The sequence below is a fragment of the Lissotriton helveticus genome, chromosome 3_1 (genome assembly GCF_964261635.1).
Source record: "Lissotriton helveticus chromosome 3_1, aLisHel1.1, whole genome shotgun sequence".
NCBI classification, from domain to species: domain Eukaryota; kingdom Metazoa; phylum Chordata; class Amphibia; order Caudata; family Salamandridae; genus Lissotriton; species Lissotriton helveticus.
Window position 1 is genome coordinate 844,280,552 of NC_136061.1, and position 16,494 is coordinate 844,297,045.

Below are 16,494 nucleotides of genomic sequence, written 5' to 3' on the forward strand. Positions count from 1 at the left end.
ACGGGCGAATTCTCAAACAGGTGATGCCCCCCTCCTGACAAAGAGTCAAAAATCTTGGAAGCCTCAGGAAAGAGAGTAAGGCGATACAAAAGGGGATGATGGACGGAGCGTTTGAACAAATCAAACACTCACCCCCAGTCAACTGATCTGGGTTTAATCCATCACCATTCTTTAGTTCACTCAGCCACCCCAGTTCAGACATGGCTATATGCAAATCAGTCTGACCCTGTGCCTTATGGGAACAGTCCAGCCCGAACTGCCAAGCCATGTCTTCCCTGGACCGGAAACAAGCATCCTGGGACCGGTTTCGGATTCATAATCCTCATCAGCCAGGCTATCTTGAATCCAGTGGCCAAGTGAACAAGGGACTCACGTCTGAGTATACCCTGCCACACTTAGGGCGAACAAAGCGATACAAAAGGGGATGATGGACGGAGCGTTTGAACAAATCAAACACTTACCCCCAGTCAACTGATCTGGGTTTAATCCATCACCATTCTTTAGTTCACTCAGCCACCCCAGTTCAGACATGGCTATATGCAAATCAGTCTGACCCTGTACCTTATGGGAACAGTCCAGCCCGAACTGCCAAGCCATGTCTTCCCTGGACCGGAAACAAGCATCCTGGGACCGGTTTCGGATTCATAATCCTCATCAGCCAGGCTATCTTGAATCCAGTGGCCAAGTGAACAAGGGACTCACGTCTGAGTAAACCCTGCCACACTTAGGGCGAACAAAGCGATACAAAAGGGGATCCAAGAATTGAAAAGAAATATAAACCAGCCCCTGCAGACCCCTCTTATATCAAGTCTCAGTTACCACTAGACTCTCTTGTTGTTTCTAACGCCAGAAAACGGGCGAATTCTCAAACAGGTGATGCCCCCCTCCTGACAAAGAGTCAAAAATCTTGGAAGCCTCTGGAAAGAGAGTGGCCTCTCAGGCAGCAAATACCTGGAGAATCGCCAATACACAAGCTCTTCTAGCACGCTATGACAGAGCACACTGATGAACTGGAGGGATTATTACAACACCTACCAGAACCTTATAAGGCAAAAGCTAACGACCTAATTCAAGAAGGGAAATTCATCACTAACTTATCTATAAAATGCGCCCTTGATGCAGCCGATACAGCCGCTCGCTCTGTCAACACTAGAGTGTTGCTACACCGGCATGCCTGGCTCCGCATCTCAGGTTTTGAAAATGAAGTACAGTCTACCATACTTAATCAACCCATTAACCAGGATTTCTTATTCGGCCCAGCAGTTGATACCATCTTAGAAAAGATGAAGAAAGATACTGACACCGCAAAGTCCATTGGGGCACTTCAATTCCAACAGTCTAGGGGCTCCTTTCGCCGCTCCTCCTTTCGAGGCTTAGGCAGAAGCCACACATCACAAACCTCTTCATCATTTAAAACAAATACCCAAGGCACCTGTAATAAAGGCTCCAACAGAGGAAGCTATAGAGGAAATAATTACAAAGGCAGAGGACGTGGTAATAATAACACCAGAGCCTCCGCCACCAACAAACAGTGACTTGTTCACACTCCCTCCAGACCACTTAACCCCAGTCGGAGGCAGAATAACACAATTCCTACCAGCCTGGAATGCCATTACCACAGACAGGTGGGTGAGACAAATTATCCAGTATGGTTCCTGCCTGGAACTCACTTCTACTCCACCCAACATACCACCCAAACACCGTCCAATGTCAAAAGAACACATCACGCTGTTACAACAAGAGGTGCTGTTCATGCTGGAAAAGGGAGCCATAGAGCCAGTCCCTTTTCAACACCAGGGCACAGGGGTATAATCTCTATACTTCCTTATTCCCAAAAAAGACTGGTCCCTCAGACCAATATTGGACCTCAGACCTCTGAACCAATATATACTTTTAGAGCATTTCCATATGATCACTCTACAACAAGTACTCCCGCTACTCCAGACTTCTTTACTACATTAGACCTCAATGATGCATACTTTCACATACCTATACATCCAGCTCACAGGAAATACCTCAGGTGCACAATAGAGGGAGGGTCACCACTACCAATTCAAAGTTCTTCCCTTCGGGGTAACTACAGCACCAAGGGTTTTTACAAAATGCCTAGCAGTAGCAGCAGCACACCTCAGAAGGCAACACATCCATGTGTTCCCCTACCTGGACGATTGGCTCATAAAAGCCAACTCATACGTACAGTGTGCAAACCATACGTCTCAGACAATCCAGCTTCTGCACAGTCTAGGGTTTTCTATAAATTACCCAAAATCACATCTGCAGCCCTCCCACATGCAACAATAGATACCTCAGTGGCGAAGGCATAGCCAAATCCAGACAGGATATCCAACATACAGTCTCTCATTCAAAAATTTAAGCCACAACACTCCCTGCCAGCTCGAGTGTTCATTCAGCTTTTAGGCATGATGGCCTCCTGCATATTCATTGTCCCTCATGCCCGACTTCAAATGCGTCCATTGCAGGAATGCCTAGCACATCAGTGGAACCAAGCTCAAGGACAACTAAAAGACCTAGTGTTGGTAGACAGTCGCACTTTCAACTCTCTGCAGTGGTGGAACCCACAAAACCTTTCCAAGGGGCGACTGTTTCAAGAGCCAGTTCCACAAGTAGTATTAACTGCGGACGCATCACTGACAGGTTGGGGACCCCACCTCCTTCAATACACAGTCCAAGGTCTCTGGACAGTCAAACAAAAGACATTACATATAAATCACTTAGAGTTACTAGCAGTATTTCTAGCAATGAAAGCCTTCCAGAAATACTTGTACAACAAGGCTGTGTTAATCCGGACGGACAACATGACAGCAATGTACTACATTCAAAAACAGGGAGGGATGCACTCTCCACAGCTGTCTCACCTAGCGCAGAGCATATGGAAGTGGGCAATTCCAAAAAACATCTTTCTCCTGGCAGAACACCTCCCTGGAATAGACAATCCGATCGCAGATCTACTGAGCCGACACAGCCAACAAATACACAAATGGGAGATTCACCCTCAAGTTCTCCAACCAGTGGAGAAGTGTGGCTCACTGGTTAGAGGAGGCAGACCCTGAAGCAGAGGTCAGACCCGGGACCAGGGTTCAATTCCCGACGCGGCAGGGTCTTGAGCCCAAATATCCACGGACTCGATAATTCTCGTTTCGGTGCCTACTTGAATCACGGGTTCTCACTCTGCAGCTCTGGGCATTAGCCTGCTTAATCTCCACTACGGCCCCCCCGCGGCGGGATGCCTGGCTTTCACCTTGGGGAAGCCAGGACGGGTTCCCAAGGCAAGCGCCGAGATGCCTACGGGTAATCGAGCGCTATATAAGAACGCATAATAATAATAATAATAACCATTCTTCCAAAAATGGGAGCAACCAGAGATAGATCTGTTTGCCACAAAAGAAAACTCAAAATGCCAGTCCTTTGCCGCCAGGTTCCCACACACGTTGTCACAGGGCAATGCAATATGGATGAACTGGTCAGGCAGATTTGCGTACGCTTTTCTGCCAACCCCACTGATTCCATTAGTGGCACGCAAACTAAAACAGCAGTCACTCACAATGATCCTGGTTGCTCCCACATGGGCAAGACAGCCATGGTACACAATGCTCCTAGAACTATCAGTAGTCCCGCACCAAAGACTACGCCTGTTGCCACAATTGCTAACACAGAATCATGGCGAAATCAGGCACCCAGATCCCAATCAGGTGAACCTAGCGACCTGGCTCCTGAGGTCTTAGAGTTTGGATACCTAAACTTGCCTCCAGACTGCATGAAGATTATCAAGAAAGCAAGGCGCCCCACTACTAGAGCATCCTACGCAGCTAAATGGAAAAGATTTGTAATCTATTGCAATAACAATCAAATCAATCCATTATGCCTCCATCCAAAACATAATCTGTTACTTGCTACATCTTCAAAGATGTAATCTAGCATACTCATCCATAGGCTGTCCTGTTTTCAGTTTCTATTTTTGGTAAATTCTGGTGGGGTTTTTTCAGTGTTTTCAATATCTTAAAAAACTGTTATCAGTGGTTATACATTTTCACACCAATAAAAACAACAGAAAAAGTGTTTTTCCGGTGTTTATGGAACATTTTGCTTTTATCATTGCTTGTTTTCTGCACTGAAAGAACATGGTATATAGACAGTGTACGTATCGTGTATATGAGGTCCAGAGAGATTTTTGCAAATTAATCTTATTGTAGTACACCATACAATACTTCTTCAGTGAGTCCTTGCTCATGTGCGCTCGCGCTTTCCTTCCCATGTAAACTTCTGTGAAAAGGCCCTCTCAGCATTCATAGCCCCTTGGTCTGAGAACCGTCAGCTAAGGGGCACAGTTGGGATGACTGTTTCTTTGATGCCACATAAAGCACGAAATGATAAATATTTGTATTTTAGTTCCTGTGCATAAGAAAACAGTGCACCAGAATGGACTAAAAAGTCAATAGCATCCCTCATTAACTCTGAAGATTGTAAAGATGCTTTCAGCATACCATCTAACAAGTGGCAAGAATCTCCTACAGGGAATCACTTCAGCTCGGGTATCAATTTTGACAGGTCATATCACAATTTTTTTATAAACGTAGCTGAATCACTACAAATACAAACAATATCACTCCAATCTTTGTTGAACTTGGAAAGAACCTTTTTTGCAGAGCATAATAAGTGACAATGCGTTCCATGTTTTCCAAAAGTCTGGTGTCACGTTTTCACCACTATCCCAGATGCTTGGTGATATATATACTTGTCACTATACCTTGCATTTAATGTTTAAAGCCTGAGGTGTTGGCAATTCACCTATCAATACTGACCCACTAGAAACTATGGTCTGATGTATTAAGAGTTTTTACCCATTCTCTGTGGGTAAATGTGATGACACATATTAGGAAAGATTTTTATGAAACTAGCCATTTTACCTATCAGTGAAAGAATCAAATGCAGCCAAAATATCAAATGTGAGTTTGATATTTCCTGATTCTCTACAGTTTATAAAATAATTAAACTAAACCTAAAACGTGAAACTAAACACTGCATCTTTAGACCAAAGGCCATAAAACTGAAAAAAGTTAAATGAAGAAGAAACAATATTTTAGTGGCATCCCTAAAGAACAAAACTCAAGCAGAATAATGTTAGCCAGTCTTTCTTTCTGCTAGCTTGTATAACAAAGTTACATTTTATTGACCCCTTCAGTAAGAACAAAATGACTCTTTCACTTTCTTTTTCCTTTCTTTGAATGGCATTTAGTTTGTTGTTGTGCAGGTGTTTTTTCAGTGTTTATATTTTTTCACCAGTGAGGGCTATTTTTAGGGCTCGCCTGCTGATGCGCATAGCGCATAGCTGGCGAAGCTCTATAGCGGCTTATCCAGGGTTGAACCAAGCACGATATCCACTGGCGATTCCTTGCAGTGCATGTGCTTTTTAGGTCATTGCGCATGCACAAGCCCTAAAAAGCGCGTGCACAATGCCACCAGCTGCCTGCCTGCCTGCCTGCCTGGCATTACCACATCAAAGGCAGCCCAGCCTCCCTCAAGCTTCTCAGCGTGCGCTCTGCCTCAGGCCGGCATTTCTCCTCCCTCCCCTAATTATTCACGGACGGCCGGCGTACTTTCAGTCTCGTTTTATGCTCTTTGATGCTTGTTTAAATTAACTTTCAACTTAAGCGCTACATAAAATACTCAAAATCAAGGAATACAATTACTACTGTCATTCATGGGAAGAGACATTTATATAGAATAGCTGACGTAGTATCAGATTTTTCACATTTTAAGTAACCAGCTCAATTGCATCCAAAAACGGTTACAATTTAAACTTCATAATTAAAACATAAAGGTGTCGTCTAGTGTTTTCAATTATTAACATTTAATGCTGGTGGTTGCGCCACTAAAATATTACTTTGCAATAAAGTAACAAATGAGCCAGGCAGTGTCCTCTTCCCGTTGGTTCCTCTATTCACTTTCCGTTCGAAGGTGCAAACATGGAGTACTGTTTGCTGAGAGTGAGACTGGACTCTTGACTGTGACAGCAGGAGGCCTATTTGGAAAAAAATGCCCTATCGCAGATTGTTAAACACTTTGCTTCTCAGTGCCACTCCAGCCTGCAGTAAATAATATCATTGCGCTGTTCGGTGAACCCTTCGGAGGTGTCGGTGTGTGTGTGCAATCTCCGTGTAAAACTCCTACACAGCTGGAATTTGCTTTAAGTAAACTCATTTCTTCGAGTTAGGGGGTAAACAAAAGATACAGTACATAGTCTGTAGCCATGGGCAGCATTCTTATATGCCACAGTTGCATGTCGATCTCTCGACAATGAGCTGAGCTCGTAAAAAAAAAAACACTTCCGCACCGTCTCTTTGCACACCGGTCATAAAAACAAAGCCCTTTCCGCTGCCCTTCCACCACCTACAGGGCACGGAGAGGCACACAGTCTAGTCCAACAGAGCAGAAAACAGCACTGGAGGTGCCTTCACTAGGACACCATGGGTACCGGCTGACAGCAGCCTCTAGCAGGCTGTTACTGGCCAGTTCCAAGCAGCTTCCACCTCTCTCTCTCTCTAAAGGCTCGCAGAAATCCCGTACCCTGCCCAGGGAGCTGACAGAGGGCGTAGTATAAAATTGTGCACCAGTTGCAGGGTACAGGAGTAACTGGAGTTACTGTCAGTCCCTTCCTCGGGCACTCAACCTCTGGGGCTCCAACAACATCATGGCCCCTGTGCAACTGGAGACCAGCGGCATCCTCCACTCCTCTGCCACCTCCTCTGGGTTCCGACATGGCTGCTGGAAGCACCGGCTACAGGATGAGCACCCTAATAGATTTTCTCCTGCAAACAACTTACCAAGATATTACGGTGCTTTCTGATCTGTAAGTATTTCAGAACCCAAGTTCTATATCTTCAGATGCCACTGCACCATTTTATTTTATTTCTTTGTTACACATTTTCCCATTCTGTACCATACTCGTTTTACCTTTACACTTAACTCTCCTTGCCCCGCCGGGAAGCACGTTTAGCCTAACATTACTTAAATTTGACTGAAGTCTATCAACCTGACGTCAAACAATCATGACAAAGTAAAGAGCAGCAACTGAATAAAAGAGCTTTACACGGTTGCACAAATACAAACAAAAACATATTTAGTTACTCCCAATTTTGGCAAGTAATGGGGTGTGGTACTAAGAGTTAAAGTTAGTTGCTCACTAGGGTATGCTGGCTTTTAAAATTCTGGTCTTCTGGTTCCGAAGTGGACATGTTAGAGACTTTAGTGAGGCTTTATTCTACAATTAACCCCTGGAGTTATTGGTGGTGTTTGCAGTCGGGTATCACAGAACAGCTTTTTAAACTTTAATTAACCTATGCTCACTATTGGCCTAGTTTCTAAAACGAATAATGGAGGAGGCTGATGGCTGCGGAATTTGCTGGTGGGAGGATTATGGGAAACTTTAATACACGCCATGAAACAACGCCACCAAGGGACAGATGTGTTTAGTTGAATTCACAAAGTCTCATAGGTGGCCTTATATGCTCAATCATGCCATGTGTACAACAGCTCTACTCACTTCTCTAAGTGATAAAAGCCCCAATACAAAACGTATTTAGGCAACGCAGAGGAAAACAAGACAGATTTGGTTATTGTGCCAATCTAATGCTTCAAGGTAAATGACAGCAGAATTGCATTTCGTTTTCAATTGTGTCTCCCCCGTTGGCCCTTTCGTCTCACCCCCTTTGTCTCTGTGCATCGCTCTTCTGTCTCTGTTCCCCTGCAGACGTTTCTTCCACCCCCTTAGCTCACTCTCTCCCGCTCACCCTCACTTACCCTCTCACCCTCACACTCACTTACCCTCTCACCCTCACACACCCTAACACTCACTTACCCTCTCACACCCTCTCACCCTCACACACACCCTCACACTCACTTACCCTCTCACCCTCACACCCACACACCCTCCCTCACTTACCCTCTCACCCTCACACCCTCTCACCCCCTCACATCCCCTCACACTCCCATCCCCTAACCCTCCCTCCCATCCCCTCACCCTCACACCCCCTCACCCACCCTCTCACCCTTACCCACCCTCTCACCCTCACACACCCTCTCAACCTCACACACCCTCTCAACCTCACACACCCTCTCACCCTCACACACCCTCTCACCCTCACACACCCTCTCACCCTCACACACACCCTCACTCTCACACCCCCTCACTCTCACACCCTCTCACCCTCACACCCCCTCACATCCCCTCACACTCCCATCCCCTCACCCTCCCATCCCCTCCCCCTCCCCCATCCCCTCACCCTCACACCCCCTCACCCTCTCACCCTCTCGCCCTCACCCACCCTCTCACCCACCCTCTCACCCACCCTCTCACCCTTACCCACCTTCTCACCCTCACACACCCTCTCACCCTCACACACCCTCTCACCCTCACACACCCCCTCACACACCCCCTCACTCTCACACACCCCCTCACTCTCACACACCCTCACTCTCACACACCCTCACCCTCACACCCCCTCACCCTCACACCCCCTCACCCTCACACCCCCTCACCCTCACACCCCCTCACCCTCACACCCCCTCACCCTCACACCCCCTCATCCTCACACCCCCTCATCCTCACACCCCCTCATCCTCACACCCCCTCATCCTCACCCTCGCACACTCATCCTCACCCTCACACACCCTCATCCTCACACACCCTCATCCTCACCCCCCTCACCCTCACCCCCCTCACCCTCACCCCCCTACCACTCACCCCCCTCACCCTCACACCCTCTCACCCTCACACACCCTCTCACCATTACCCACCCTCTCACCCTCACACACCCTCACCCTCACACACCCTCTCACCCTCACACACCCTCTCACCCTCACACACTGCTTCCCCCCCACACCCCCTCACCCTCACACCCCCTCACCCTCACACCCCCTCATCCTCACACCCCCTCATCCTCACACATCCTCACCCTCACACACCCTCACCCACGCTCATCCTCACCCTCATCCTCACACACCCTCATCCTCACCCTCACACACCCTCATCCTCACCCTCACACACAGCATCACTCAGCGCAACCACAGCATCACTCAGCGCAACCACAGCATCACTGGTTCAAATATGTTCTTTCAATGTTTCAAACTGTTTTCAAGCTTTCAGGCTTTATTACAAATCCCAAAAAGATGTTAATATTTCACTTCTGTTCTTGGATTTTCTCCACAATAAAAAACACTGAACATAATCTTCACAAAAGTTATTTACAAAAATGTAAGCTATTGCCATTACAAATTAAATAAATTATTTAAGTATTAATTATTTAAAAAAATTAAAAGCCATTGTTATTTGTAATATCAATACATCTAAGTCACGTAAATACAAAACATGTTGCATTACAAATGCTATAGGTGTCACATTTGCGAAAGTTTTAACTATTGGCATTGTAAATGACAAAGCTATTAATTTAGCTATTTTAAAAAATAACACCTAAATTAAAAAAAAATCGTTTATAAGACCAATAGCTCAAACTTTCCTAATGCGAGCCCTATTGCATTTCCAATGCTTGTTCTTTCAGTGGGGTTTTATCAGTTATTATAGGTTTAAACCTAAAACCCCACAGCCTACTCATCCAAAAAGCTACACCTTGCTGCTATAGCAGCATATCTTCAAAACAGGCAACACATGTCCCTGTTCAGAACACCACCTATCAAAGCTTTTATGGAAGGTCTTAAAAGAATTATCCCTCCATAGCATCCACCTTCGCCAGTCTGGAACTTAAACGTAGTACTAACCAGACTCATGGGGCCACCTTTCGAACCACTCCAATCATGTGAACTACAATTCATAACATGGAAAGTGGCATTTTTAATTGCCATTACCTCCCTCAGACGAGTAAGTGAGCTACAGGCACTAACCATTCAGGAACCCGTAATGCAAATACACCAAAATAAAGTGGTGCTTCGTACTAACCCTAAATTCATGCCAAAAGTTATATCCACTTTCCACATCAATCAGTCCATAGAATTGCCAGTTTTCTTTCAAAACCCACAGTCAGTAGCTGAAAGTGCCCTACACACACTAGATGTCAAAAGAGCTCTGCTATATTACGTGGACAGAACTAAATCATTCAGAAAAACAAAGCAACTTTTTGTTGCTTTTTCTCCACAACATAAGGGTAATCCCATTTCAAAGACAGGAATAGCCAGATGGATAATTAAATGCATTCAAATATGCTATCAAAAGGCAAAGCGCACTTTAACAGTTCCCCCAAAAGCCCACTAAACATGCAAAATTCACTTTATTAATCCTCCAGCTCTTCTACAGGAAATTCCCCCGTCCTTATCTCTTTGTAATGCCATTGCTAACTACTTTGAAAACAAGATCTTGGACATTGTGAAGGTTTTTCCACCTGTGTCTTCTACCCTTGGAAACATGGAGGTGGCTAATATAACTACAGGCCTTTCAAGTCTGAATGTATTTGTCCCTATTTCCTTGGATGACACAAAAAATGCCATCTTAGTAAGTAAATCTGGGTCCCCTTTTGATCCATGCCCACCTTCAGTGGTGCAGGCTCTAGTGGAGGTGGCTAATCCCATCATCAACAACATCATCAATTCATCTTTGGCTACGGCAGAAATTCCCAGTGACTGGAAGCTTGCTGCAGTCAAGCCTCTTCAGAAAAAGGCTATCCCTGACCCGACCACCCTCTCCAACCTGCACCCTATTTCCCCGCTCCCTTTGGTGTTCAAACTGACAGAAAAATTTGTTAATAACCAGCTTACAAATTTTCTGGAGGAGAATGACATCCTGCACCCCAACCAATCAGGGTTTCGCTCGAAACATTCTACCGAATCAGCTCTGCTGTTTACGGTTGAGACCCTACGATTGGCTCTGGACCAGGGAAAGAAGGCCGTCTTGATGCTACTCGATCTATCAGCGGCCTTCGATACGGTCTCACATACTATCTTAGTGGACCGTTTAGCTAACGCAGGTATTGGAGGGGTGGTATTGGCATGGCTTAGAAATTTTCTGAGCAATAGGCGCCAAATCACGGTACTGGGCCAGTATCAATCTGAAGCTAAAATCATCAGCTCAGGGGTCCCTCAGGGCTCGAGTTTGAGCCCTGTACTTTTCAACCTGTACATGGTGCCCCTGATTGAGCTAATCGCGAGCTACTCTATTAGCACAATATCTTATGCTGATGACACTCAGCTCATCCTGGTCCTGGATAGGGAATTGCCTGGGGATGAATAAAATTTGAAAAACTGCCTTACAGCCACATTTGAGTGGATGACTAACACTCACCTCAAATGTAATTCCGGTAAAACGGAAATTTTGCCGTTTGGCTCTCAAAACCTGTTCTCTCCGAAAGACTGGTGGCCTGATGATGCTGAAGTCCCCCCAAACACTATCTCCTCTGCCCGGGACTTGGGCATCAAATTTGATGATCAGTTGTCTTTTCAACAACAAGCGGTGGCCGTGGCTGGTACGTGTTTTCACCTTATTAGATCCTTGCGGAATTTTTTTGATCTGCTTCCTTTGTCAGCAAGAAAAACAGTGGCAGTTGCTTTGATTACATTTAGATTGGACTACTGCAATGGCCTGTACGCAGGAGCAAATAGGTCCGTGCTCCACAGGCTGCAGATGGTCCAACACGCAACTGCCCGTTTGGTGTTACGCTGGCCCCGAAAGTCGTCTGCCTCGGCCGCGCTTAAAGCACTTCACTGGTTACCGATCTGTAAACGGATCCTGTTCAAGATTCTTTTGATTACATTCAGAGCTTTCCAACAGTTAGGGCCTAGATATCTGGCCAGCGGCTTCACGCGCTATCAGCCGACGCGTTGTCTGAGGTCTGCAAATCAGAACCTGTTGGTAATACCCAGATTTAAGCGGGCTACCAAAGGTGGTAGATCTCTTTTTTTTCTGGGCGCTAAGGCCTGGAATAAACTTCCGCCGCAGCTACGATCGATCCCTAATGAGAGCAAGTTTAGGAAAGCGCTCAAAACCTGGATGTTCTCACTTACTGATGTCGCGTGTAGAGCTTTGGTGTAGAGTGTATTGTTACTGAGTTCGCCTTCATTCCCCCTGACCCTTTTCATCTGGGTTGGTGTTAAGCGCCAAGATACTCCTTGGAGTGGTAGCTGCGCTATAAAAATGCACTTTACATTACATTACAAAATGGGGGCATCCATGGCTTTCCTAGGAAATACTCCCTTAGAAGACATATGTAGGGCAGCTACATGGTCTACCATACACACCTTCACTAAACACTACTGTGTTGACGTGCAAGCTAAGCAACAAGCTGCAGTAGGCCAGGCTGTCCTTACAACTCTTTTTCAAACCTCTGCAGCTGGTACAGGCGACCACTGCTAGAGGAAAAACTGCTATACAGTCTATGCTTCTTAAAACTCTTCACTGGCTTCCCATGAAGAAGCGGATCACCTTTAAGGCCCTGACCATCACGTTTAAAGCTCTTCATGGTTCAGGTGCCCGCTATCTTCAGAAATGGGTCAGCTTTTACTCTCCATCCAGATCCTTGCGCTCTTCAACCCAGGCCAAGGCAGTCACTCCCATTATCCGTCGTGCTCGCTGTGGTGGGCGCTCTTTTAAACATCTTGCCCCGCGGCTGTGGAATGATCTTCCTCTCTCTCTCAGATCCAGCCCCAACCTTTTGACTTTCAGGAAAGACCTGAAGACCTTCCTCTTCCTGCAATAACACCGCCTTTTTTTGAGCTATGCCCCCTTCATTCGTCCGTCTTTCTCCACTCTGGACTTGTTGAGGCTCTGACAGCGCCGGGACCTCCTCGGAGTAGCCGTGCGCTATAGAAGCACCCCCTTTAACATATGCTAAGATATGAATTCAGCAGCCCACATGCCTCGAACGGAAAATGCTACTTACCAGTATGCATCTGTTCTTGGCATGTAGGGCTGCTGACATTGATATCGCCCACCCTCCTCGCCGGTGCCTGTCACAGCTGCAGGGTTACCTTCTTAACATACACTTACATGGTCATCTCTTACTTTTCTATACTCCATCTTTGCCACAATGGAGTTTGCCTGTTCTCAGGACACCCCAGCGCCGCACGGCCACCAGCTGTGTGTGTGCCCTTCGCCCCTCGCTGCTGCTCGCAGCCTCGTTGTGCTATTGCCGCCCTAGCTGCCTGCCTCGCTGTTCCCCGCCCCAGCACCTCCGCCGTATTTTTGTAGTATATTGTGCTTCTGTTGTTTTCTCATTGCCTCTTGTATTATCTGTGCTGTTGTCCCCCTGTGCCCGTGTGCATTTTTATTGCCTTTTGTATTAGCCTTACTGTTGTCCCCCTGTGCCTTGCCCGCCCCGCTCCCCGCCGGCGTTCACGCGGCCACGCCCCCTTTTGTTTTGTGTCCTCCCCGCCTCCCAGCTGCTCCTCCCACTTAGCCATAAATGGCGACCGCGCGTACGCGCAGCGGTCACGTGCAGCGGGAGCACCGATTGTGCGCCGAAGGAGCACCAAAGGCAAGCCCGTCTGCGCCCGTCCGCGCCTGGAACGCGCCCAGCGCCTGGACCCCTGGTGCCCGTCGATGCAAGACGACCCGACAGACCTACGACGCCGCGGCCCTCATCGCACTCAATGCCGGCCGGAACCCCACCTGCTGCCAGGCCGCCCCGAAACGCATTCACGGACCCTTCACCTGCACAACCTGCAAGTTCACCTGCCTCCAAACCTGCACCGCGCCCGCCAAGCCAAACTCCAGCAGCGACCTCAAGTGCATCCTGCTCAACACCCGCTCCGTCCACAGACACGCCGTGGAACTCTGGAACCTCCTCGACACAACTTCACCAGACATCGCCTTCCTCACGGAAACATGGATGAACGCCTCCTCAGCCCTCGCCATCGCCATCCCGGATGGATACAAGATCATCAGGAGGGACCGCGTCAACCAGACCGGAGGAGGCATCGCCATCGTCCACAAGAACACCATGCGCATCACGACTGACGCCGACGACACCTTCGCCGCCGCCGAGCACCTCCACTTCCAGATTCACACCAACCCAAAGACGACCCTCAGAGGCACCCTCATCTACAGACCCCCGGGACCACGCACACAATTCAGCGAAGACATCACGGACTTCATCAGCCCACACGCCCTCCCCTCCGCCGACTACATCCTCCTAGGGGACCTCAACTTCCACCTGGAGAATAACAAGGATCGCAACACCGTCGCCCTGCTGGACAACCTCGCCAACCTCGCTCAAGCAACTGGTCAACACCCCCACCCACTACGCCGGCCACATGCTTGATCCCATCTTCTAATCCAGCAAGCACATCACCTTCAGCCACTCCACCGGACTCCACTGGACCGACCACAGCTGCGTCCACTTCAGCTTCAGAAAAACCACAACCCACCACCACCCGCAACAGGTTCCTCACAGGAGCTGGAGCAAGATCACCGCCGACCAGCTCACCACCTCCCTCAGCCAGAACCCACCTGCCAGCACAACGGACCCCAACGAAGCAGCCCGCAACTTCACGCAGTGGCTGACCGCCTGCACCGACGACCTCGCACCACTAAAGAACCCTCCCAGCAGACCCAGAAGCAAGAAGGTCCCCTGGTTCACCGACTAACTCAAGGACTCCAAGAAGACCTGCCGCACCCTCGAGAAAGCCTGGCGCCTCGACCAGACCACGAACAACATGACCGCCCTCAAACACGCCACCCGCAAGCACCACCAGCTCATCTGCACCACCAAGAAGAAATCACTGAAGGAGCGACTGGACAACAACGCCCGCGACAGCAAGGAACTCTTCAGCATCGTCAAGGAGTTCTCCAACCCCAGCACCGGCAACAACGACATCACTCCTTCACAAGATCTCTGCAACTCCCTCGCCTCGTTCTTCCACCACAAGATTGCCGACATCCACAACAGTTTCGGCGCACCATCCACGCACCCAACCGTCGAACCAACGCACCCCACCACCACCCTTCGCACCTGGACCACGGTGACCACCGAAGACACAGCCCGCAAGATGAACACCATCCACTCCGGATCTCCAACCGACCCCTGCCCCCACCACGTCTTCAACAAGGCCGACTCCACCATCGCACCCCAACTCCGGGACGTCATCAACACCTCCTTCAACACCACCACCTTCCCGGAGAGCTGGAAGCATGCCGAGCTCAGCGCCCTACTGAAGAAACCAACAGCGGACCCCACCGACCTCAAGAACTTCCGCCCCATCTCGCTCCTCCCTTTTCCTGCCAAAGTCATCGAGAAGATCGTCAACAGACAGCTTGCCGCCTTCCTCGAGACGAACGGATCCCTCGACCCCTCGCAGTCCGGTTTCAGAGCCAACCACAGCACCGAGACCGCCTTCATCGCAGCCACCGACGACATCCGAGCCCTGCTCGACAACGGGGAAACAGCGGCACTAATCCTACTGGACCTCTCTGCAGCGTTCAACACTGTCTGCCACCGCACCCTAGTCCAACGCCTCAGCAACACCGGCATCCAAGATAAGGCACTGGAGTGGATCATCTCGTTCCTCGCCGGAAGAACACAGAGAGTCCGCCTCCCCCCGTTTCGATCCGAGGCCACCGAAGTCATCTGCGGCGTCCCGCAAGGATCTTCACTCAGCCCCACCCTCTTCAACGTCTACATGAGACCTCTTGCTGCCATCGCACGCCAACACAACCTCAACATCATCTCCTACGCCGACGACACCCAGCTGATCCTCTCCCTCACCAGAGACCCCGACACCGCCAGAACCAGCCTACACGAAGGGATGAAAGACGTCGCCGAGTGGATGAAGAACAGCCGCCTGAAACTGAACTCAGACAAGACGGAAGTCCTCATCCTGGGACCATCACCCTCCGCCTGGGATGACTCCTGGTGGCCCCCAGCCCTGGGCACCGCTCCCAAGCCAACAGACCACGCACGCAACCTGGGCTTCATCCTTGACTCCTCCCTCTCGATGACCAGACAAGTCATCGCCGTCTCCTCATCATGCTTTCACACCCTTCGCATGCTTCGCAAGATCTTCCGATGGATCCCAACCGAAACCAGGAAGACGGTCACCCAGGCCCTCGTCACCAGCCGACTGGACTACGGAAACACCCTCTACGCCGGAACCACAGCCAAGCTACAGAAAAGACTCCAACGCATCCAGAACGCCTCCGCCCGACTCATCCTGGACAGCCCCCGACGCAGCCACATCTCCGGCCACCTGAAGGACCTGCACTGGCTCCCCGTCAACAAGAGGATCACGTTCAGGCTCCTCACCCACGCACTCAAGTCTCTCCACGACCTGGGCCCCAAGTACCTCAACGACCGCCTGACCTTCTACACGCCCACCCGCCAGCTACGGTCTGCCAGCCTCGCCCTCGCCGCCGTACCACGCATCCGAAGAGCCACCGCCGGAGGCAGATCCTTCTCCTACCTGGCGGCCAAGACATGGAACTCCCTCCCCATCCACCTTCGGCTGACCCAGGACCACCTCGCCTTCAGGAGACAACTC